We start from the raw sequence: 9016 nt of genomic DNA, 5'->3' as shown, positions 1-9016 counted from the left end.
TCAGACCACATTAATTAAATAGGAAAGTGCTCATAAGTCTCTGCAGGTCACCATGTGTGGGAAGCGCTGAGTAGCCTAAACAACAGCCAAAATGTGACACTAACCCGCAGCAGAACTGTCCGGTTCCCGTTTCAGGAAAAACAAAGGAGCAGAAATCTAATCACACTGTCACATGCTCTCTTTCTCTTGCTCGGCTTCTTTCTTTCTTTCTTTGCTCTTAGCCCCTGTCTGTCCCTCTCTCTCTCTCTCTCTCTCTCACCCTCTCCACTCCACATGGGGGAAGGGTTGCTAATCATTTACATAATGTGCTTTTCTTTTTCCCTCCTTCGCTCTCTCTCCCTCCCTCGCTCGCTCTTCCTCCCTCCCTCTCCGCCCCGTGCTCTGTTTGTTCAGCTGTCCGTTCAGCGGATGATCCCGGCCTTTCATCTCTGCCTTTCATCTACCGTCCGCATCACAGGCCCACTGACTGCGAACACACACACACACACACACACACACACACACACACACAACCTGTACTGGGCATTAGCAGACACGCCACACCTGGGCCGAGTGTCTGCAGGCGCCAGCCAGCGCCATGCTCACTGGCCAGATGCTGGACCCATACTGAGCATGTGCAGACACTACTCATGTGCTCAAACAAGGCTGTACAGATAGAAGACCTGTACTGAGCATGTCTGGAAATCAGTCCCACACTAGATGTCAGGACACTGGCCATACACTGAGCGCGTTCAGATTCAAGGCCTCTACTGAGCATGTGCAGTGCTTTTGACTGCATCTGGTGTTCATCTTCTGCATGGAGCTCAGGTGACAGAGGGAAGATGGCCGGCAGTCAGCAAGCACAAGCAGTGACTGATGTGCTGGGCTGGACTTTACTGAAATGGAGCACAGCGGTTGCGTTTGAGAGCATCACACCTCTGGGGTGAAGGGAAAGACGGAGTCTGATAGCTAGAGAGACCACACTAGAAGCAGCGTAATGGACAAGAAGCTACTAGTGTGACAAGCTGGCTTATAGCCATGGGATTAGAAACATATATTTATGCTTGTAGCAAACATGCCAAGCCCTTGTCACAGCTCCTACAGTGGTGTTACAGGAGCATTATAAAGAGTGTTCATAATGAACAAACCAATCATTGAGAATAAGGGAATAAAATAACTAAGTCATAGATGCTTCCATACCACAGTATATATGCAAGTTAAGTAACGATCTTTGAAGCACTATGGTGTGAACTATTGCAACAGATAGGTTTGTTTTATATCTCTTAAGGCTGTACAATAAGACTACTGGGGACTAATGTGAGGAAAACCACAAAGGTCCTAAAAAGTCTGTTGTCTCCCTCTGTCTCTCTCAGTGCAGAGGCACACGCTTTCCTGCGTCACCCTGGGAAACGAGTAGTGACGTGGGGTCAGAGGTCGGGGGTGAGGCGTGACATGAGGGGCCGCGGCGACAGATGTCTTCCTGAGTGATGTCACGGCGATCAGCTGTCGGGCCGGGCCCTGCTCACTCCGCCCTGCCCTGCCATGGGGTCCGCCCTACCGGCCCAACAATGACCTCCAAAACACCAGCCGCCTTCCAGCAGCCTCGCAGATGGAGGCAGGAGGAACAGCAACATACCAGCCGTGTCCATAATTCAGGTCTATGATATTCAATGACGTTCTCCTTAATTATAAACACTGGATACACTGGTTGCAAGAGCATGCTAAAGGTTAGTAAGTGAGTGTGGTAATATGTTTAAACACGGAGGAAGGGAATCATTGATGATTTTTTTATGACGACTTTTCCCATGCACAATCTGCATTCATCACTGTTTAAATTTAAACCATAGTTTCTACACGCTGCATCTGTCTGCAAGCTAGTACATGCATACACACGCACACACAAACACACCCGCAGGGTGCTCACACACTCAATAATATATGGCCTCTCTCCAAACCTCAAACTACCTTTTAATGCAGTGCTTCACGGCTGAGGCATGTTACAGGCCACAAGTCATGTCAGCCGACAGTTCAGAACATTTATCACTTTCACACATATAAACACACACACACACACACACAGCTCATACAAAACCTACGCTGATGACTTAAATTGGGGAAGGAGGAGGTATTATTCGTTTAATTTTGGCTTATGAACACACCACAAAAGCATTTACACACACACACACACACGTAACAGTACACGTAAGAGTGGATGGATAAAGAGGAGATTGGTGTGTGATCCTGATTATTGATTTTAGCTGGTAGGAGAGGAGTGGGTTTATCAGGTCACTGTTACAGACTAAACGAGTCTTTACTGAGCTTAGGAGACTAAATGTGGGAGAGGGTGAGTGAGAATGAGAGGGGAGAGAGAGAGAGAGAGAGATTGAGAGAGAGGTAGACAAGCAGACAAGGGGGGGGGGGGTAGCGAGCGAGAGAATGTTAATAAATCCAGTGTTGCAGACTTATCATACAAAGCTTCAATTTTCTCCCCTCGAATATTTGCCTCTGTCTGTGTGTGTGTGTGTGTGTGTGTGCATGCATGCACACAGGAAGGCTTGGTTCAAACGTTTAATTTCACATCAAATTAAAATTAAAAGTGAAAGATAATTAATCTTTATATAATGTAAAGAAATTGAAGGCTCTGTCTTCAGAGATGTAATTGGATGGTGTCTGTAGCTTTCCGGAGTGGTGCTGGAAGAGGGGGGGTCTGCAGTGTGCCTACCCCAGCACAGCCACGCCTGCCTGGGTGATTCTCTGTCCTAGCATCCCCAGAGCTGTCATTGCTCTGGATCTTCAGTGATATGTGAGCGTGCATGCGGATGTGTGTGTGTGTGTGATGCCGAGGGCTTCTGATCAATCTTATCTAGCTGACCTGATTGAGTTTTTAATTTAGCCAGGGATCAATAGCGCCAGTCTATTGGTGATGTGTCCCAAAGTCCATTTAACACTGGCAGCCTGGCTATCCTCACATCAGCCGGTAGGAAATGTAAATTAAGGCTGCCATGCTGTATGTCTCTGTCTGCTCTGCTTGCATGCCTGCTCCAGTCTGTATGCGTGTGAGTGTGAGTGAGAGAGGGAGAGAGAGAGAGAGAGAGAGATAACCGAGCCGAGAACTTCCCTATTCTGTGATTTCATATAACTACAATGAAATAAATTCTATATGCAGTTATGATCGAACACACCAACACGCACACACACACACAGAATATATCTCATCTTCGCTGTATGCATAAAACCACATTAATAGACTTTGCGAGCATGTAGTGTGTAACACGCCTTTAAGGAACTGCATAACCAGGCTTGCAGCCGCTTTTTCTGCTGAACACACTGTGTGCTGTAATTAAATATTTGTTTATACAGCAGTTCTCTGGAGGTCCAGCTGCCAGGGGGACTACGCTCTCGCTCTGTCCGCCCTGGACCAGCCCTGAAGGGGTTAAGAGTGGAGGCAACCCCCCTTGGGTCTGGGGCCCTCGGGGCTATTGTTACAGAGAGGCTGAGCTGAAGCACAATCTCCCTCTCTGACTCGCTCGCTCGCTCCCTCTCCCTCACACACACACACACACACACACACACACACACACACACACACACACACACACACACACACACACACACACACACACACACACACACACACACACACACACACACACACACACACACACACACACACACACACACACACACACACACACGACGCCTAAAATGGCCTCTGAGACTTGGCTTGTCCGCTCATGTTTGGCTCTACCTGATTTAGTTTGCTAATCTCTCTCTCAGATATATAGATTTATACAAACGCATAACAAAATTCCCTCTCTGTCTCCAGTCCTCCTCTGCCACCTCCATTGCCTCCGTACACAGCCCCCTCCGCCCCCACTCCATCCAGGCTGGGCTGTTAAATATTTGCTGAGGAGTCTCTCTGACAGTGGGTTATATTTTCTCTCTGACAGAACTCAGGAGTAATTTATTCCAACTCGGCGCTCTGTTTAATTTCAGCAGGTTGCTTCATAAAACGACTTCCTTCTGCTGGGCTCTTCTGAAACACTAACCTCTACTTCCCTGCGCAGCACAGACGGCAGCTTTCAGCAATTTTGCACAGATTCCTTTACATTGCAGAAGCATCAATGCATGTTCACAAATAAATGAGGAAGTACCAAACATGCTTATACATATCTTCTACACAATCTTCTATATCTTCTAAAAATTCTGTATATTATGTAACCCTAAATTATATAAACATTCCTCATCCTTAGCATGTTATATACTGACATTATACAATATCCAACACATATACATAACATACAATTTCATAGTCAGATGCTTTTTAAATGCAAATAATTATTATTAATAATATTATTAATCATATTAGTATTATTATTAAATACTATTATTAATGATTTGTTATTCAAATTAGATCAATACTACTACTACTACTACTACTAATAATAATAATAATAATAATAATAATAATAAAATGTATATTGTTGTTATTGTTATTAGTATTATATTGTTGCTGTTATTCTTAAGAGTATGATTGGCCTAATGTCTCATTTTACATTCAAAACATTTAAACAACAAGTCAATTGACTCTTTTGGTCAGTTTGAAAAATGGTGGCGCCATTCAAGCAGCGCTGCTACTGATCTCCCCCAGAACAGAACAGAAGCCCTGTGAATGAGCAGGGGGTGCAGGGGAGACAAAAAAGATGATCAAGGAGGGAAAGAAAATGGCTTGCACCAAAGTCACAAGCCAGAGCTGCAGCCATTGTTCAAGAGATTAGTGTGTGTGTGCAGTGCAAGGAGCTCTCGGATGACTGATCAGTGTATGTGTGTGTATGTGTGTGTGTGTGTGTGCCTGTGTGTTGCACGTCTGCTGAACTGACCATTGTGATGATAAGCAGAGAGAGGGAGGGGTGTCAGTGAAGTGGACCAGGCATCTGTAGGCAAAATATTGGACCCTTACACACACATACACAACATTCTCACACCCTCAATCACAAACACACACAGACACACACACACACACACACATATATATATATATATATATATATATATATATATATATATATATACACACACACAGGCAACAAAGAAGCAACCCTTTCCACACAAAGAACCACAACTTAGATTTTATACCTCTCAACACAAGGTGCTACTCCCTCACTCTCCCTCTTTTTCACACACACACACACACACACACACACACACACACACACACACACACACACACACACACACACACACACACACACACACACACACACACACACACACACACACACACACACACACACACACACACACACACACACACACACACACACACACACTAATATTAGAAAATTATGTTGTCAATTTTATATCAACATGACCAAACCTGGACGAATGAACACAGGGACAATACATACATAAAATAATAATACTCTTGCATCCCACAACGCATGCATACACACACACACTGCATATAAAACAAATAATAATAATTGCTATTTTAATTGCCATCACAGAAATAAATAAATTCACATTTATCACATTTTTAAATACTGAAATAAAGAATTGTTTTCAAGACCATACACACAATAACATTACATGTAGATATTATATTATTTTTTTTTTTAATATTAGTAGTAACATTATTATTGAAATAATATATAGCATAGAACAGTTACGTCTGCATTTCTGTCATTCTAAGTAAAATGTGTTTTATATTTTTCCACAAATCTCATGCAGGAGCATTCTGATGACCATATGGTCCTTAAAAAGGCTTTTATTAGTGTTAAGCTCTAGCAGAAAATCACTGACAAAGGCCAAAGCATATCCCGCTTGCAACAACAGTCACATACGCAGGCAGCCATTTTAGCCCTAAACACGCACACACACACACACACACACACTTCTCTCTTTCCCACACGTACACACACTTCTCCGTCTCTCACACAAACACCATTCAAAACAATGACATATTGGTCCCCATTTCTAAGCTGTATGGGCTACACTTGACTGAGTGGGCGAGAATGTGTTAACACTCAAGACTGCTAGGACAACATGCAGACAATGTGTGACACAAACTGGAGATTCTTCTGGCATAAATGTATCAATCTCTTTGCATACCAACACACATCACACAACATGTAGTTATGAACACACACACACACACACACACACACACAAAAGCGTGCGAGAGAAAGTACTTAATGCATTCAATACACTTAATCTCTACTTTTCTAATGCGGTGTTTAGAAAGAATGAAAAGTAGTGTATTCAATTAGGACATTTAATGCATGACAATTCTCCGAAATGTGTAGGCCTACAACAATACATATCTTCTCATGAACTGTCATAACTTTCAACTGCACACCTGATACAGCAGTTATGTGTCTATATATCAAGTGAGAATTATACCTGAGTATAACGTAAATGTTTAGTCTATACATAGTTACAGAGAAATTGCAAGAGTCTTGGTGAATGCAAAGGGAAAAAAGAAGGGACCCATTTGATCACTAGGTGACCTCCACTGCTTTGTTTAGGTGACCGGCAGTCCCCAACCCCCAAACATCACCAGCTCTCTCTCTCCCTCTTCCTCAAATCCTGGTTGACCTCTGCTCTGCCTCCATGGCTCTTTGACCTCGTATTCTCGGTCACTCGCCTGTAGCTAATGCCTTCATGATGTGGCCCTCTGCTCAATCCTCTATCTCTTTCTCCTAAAAATCGTTCTTGTCGCGGCCTTGCTTCGCCTCTGGATTCGCCGTCTGTGCTTTCGCCACCGAGATCTGGACTGCTTGCTGAGAGCTTATGGACACTTCTCAGATACTTCGTGGTCAACGGCACTGTCCGAAGATCTTGAGACTGCCGTAGTCTACCCTGCTATTTCAATGTAGAATAGCCTATAGATACTTTTCAAAAATAAAACATAGCCTATCAATGTCAAAAGGTAGCCTAATATTTACTTAAAATAAGATAAGGCTAGACTGTAAGATTCTAGTTACAATGTATCCTCTATGGCGTTTTTGGATGAAACAGACATCCAAATCCATCTGTAACTATCCACTAAGGATATTTACATCATCTTCGCGTCTTAAGGACCAACTGTGGACGGCTAATCATCAGACACCATACGCAAACACACGCGCAGAATATTTTTATGTAATGGTTCAGCACGGAATGAGCAACATGTCAGACCAACTAAGAAAAGGAAAAAGAAACAAGAGAATATTCGCGGCTAAGGACCAGAAATCCCGAAGAGAGTCAAGGATGCAAAATATCTGAAGAATTAATAGCAGTTGCAACGAGGGCTACTGGGTGAAAAGAGAAGTGTGGTCAGTTGTAGCCTACAGCTCGGACAAAATACCAGTCTTGACCGAGACAGCAACTCTCCAAGTGAAGGCACAGAATGAAAGTTGGAGTCTTGCGGCAATGTGCTCACAGCCCTTCACTAAACACCGGACGTCTGTGGACTGTCTATCGGCAAAATATATGCATTTCTCGGCCACGCTCCGGAGCAGTATCCGCTGCATTCGGGCGATTCAAAACCCTTGCGTCAGTAGCCTACAAGGATCCTATGTGCTTCTTCAGTTATAAACATAAAAGACTACTGTTTTGTAACAACAATAATTGGCAACCTATCTATGCCTGGAGGGAACATATTGTCTTTTTGATGTTATTTTTACCTGTCAAGCACCAACCGATGTCGATCGACCAGACGTAAACACAGGTACGAATCTAACAACGAGGAAACACAACTAACGTTACTTGTTCAAAACAACTTACGGGCGCGTATTATCTGTCTACAACTGAAACTACGAGTAGTGTAAACAGGGTGAAGCCTTTCAAGCAAAACATACAAGCGCAGAGTGTAGCGTCGTAGGAACTTACATTTTTGGCGTCCGCTTTGAAAGCCTTGCTTTATAGTCCAGTAAACAAATGTTTCGCTTACATATCCCATCAAGGTAGTTCCGTTTGGTCAGTTAGCGTGCTCGACGATACGGTGAAGATCATTGTTGTAACGAGGTATATTCCGTTTAAAGCCTTATTTAGGGGGATTTGGTTGTTAAAGCAGGCGACGCGCCTAGTGTTTGTGTGAGGGAGGAGGTGAGAGCGGTTTCTGACGACGGGAGAGGAAAAAAAACTCTTTGGGTCTTTATTCCTGCTAATTAGTTTCCTGCAAAAAATGGCTGGGATTAATGCACTGCGCATGTGCCTCATTACACAGGCACGACGGGAAGGGCTAATTAGCTACCTCCTGGATCAATAAGATTGGGCGACAGAAAGAGGGGGAGGGAGAGAAAGAGGGAGGGCACGATAGAGGAGGGGAAAAGTGATGGAATTATTATGAATTTTTATTATGAACGGGTGAATCCGTACCGAGAACCCAAATACGAGGCAAAGTTGAAAGCGGTGTTTGTTTTTAAAGCTCAGACACTCGGAAGGCTCTGTTGCAAACCACAACGCTGGTCGGAGTGTAATTTTAACAGTGAATATAGTCTACGTCATTCGGACAGTTGTTAAAATATTAGATGAATCCCAGACGCTAGTTGGGTCCCAAAGTGGCAGATCCACGCCAAATGAAAACCATAGAAAGTCACTACCTGGGTACTTAAAAGTTTAACCTTCTACCTCCTAATTATTAGGATGGATCCTGGCAACCCTACCGAGGTGGAAAACAGCAATAAGTGATATTATTGTAGAAAGATTGGCTAGCTAAAAGGAACTAGCCTGAGTGCGTATTCTTCCATAACTATGACGTAAACAAGTGGAGGGAGTGTAGCGCAATGCAATGATATGGTGCTGAAGTGAGGCGCACGTGTGTGATACCGTGCGTGTTTGGCGCATAACTGAAATTACAGCGCAGGGATCTCTTGCACTGCACCTAAATTAGACATGGCAAAATATATTTCAGTTTAGCCTACCCTGTTTTTTTCTTTTGTCTAATGCTTTAGATGCAAAACAATACGAGTTATCGCCTGGTTAATGCATATTAAAACAAAAAATTTCCCTTTTCAATCTCACAGCTCATTGGTAATGTTCACCACTCTAATGA

General features: G+C 43.5%; 1 protein-coding gene across 1 annotated transcript in view; it reads right to left on the bottom strand.

Annotated features, from left to right (window-relative positions):
• The window catches only part of LOC143142596 (zinc finger homeobox protein 3-like), a 39985-nt gene extending 31862 nt beyond the window's left edge, over positions 1 to 8123 (bottom strand). Inside the window, exon 1 of the mRNA XM_076303602.1 lies at positions 7852 to 8123. The gene's annotated coding sequence lies outside the window, so the exon portion shown is untranslated. The remainder of the gene's footprint in view (positions 1 to 7851) is intronic.
• Positions 8124 to 9016: the final 893 nt, after the last annotated feature.

The sequence above is a fragment of the Alosa pseudoharengus genome, unplaced genomic scaffold (genome assembly GCF_046254945.1).
Source record: "Alosa pseudoharengus isolate Yale_2024_CS ecotype anadromous, Long Island Sound unplaced genomic scaffold, YU_APseudo_1.1 YU_APseudo_1.1_scf_10, whole genome shotgun sequence".
Classification (NCBI taxonomy): domain Eukaryota; kingdom Metazoa; phylum Chordata; class Actinopteri; order Clupeiformes; family Clupeidae; genus Alosa; species Alosa pseudoharengus.
This window is presented reverse-complemented; position numbering and strand designations above follow the sequence as displayed.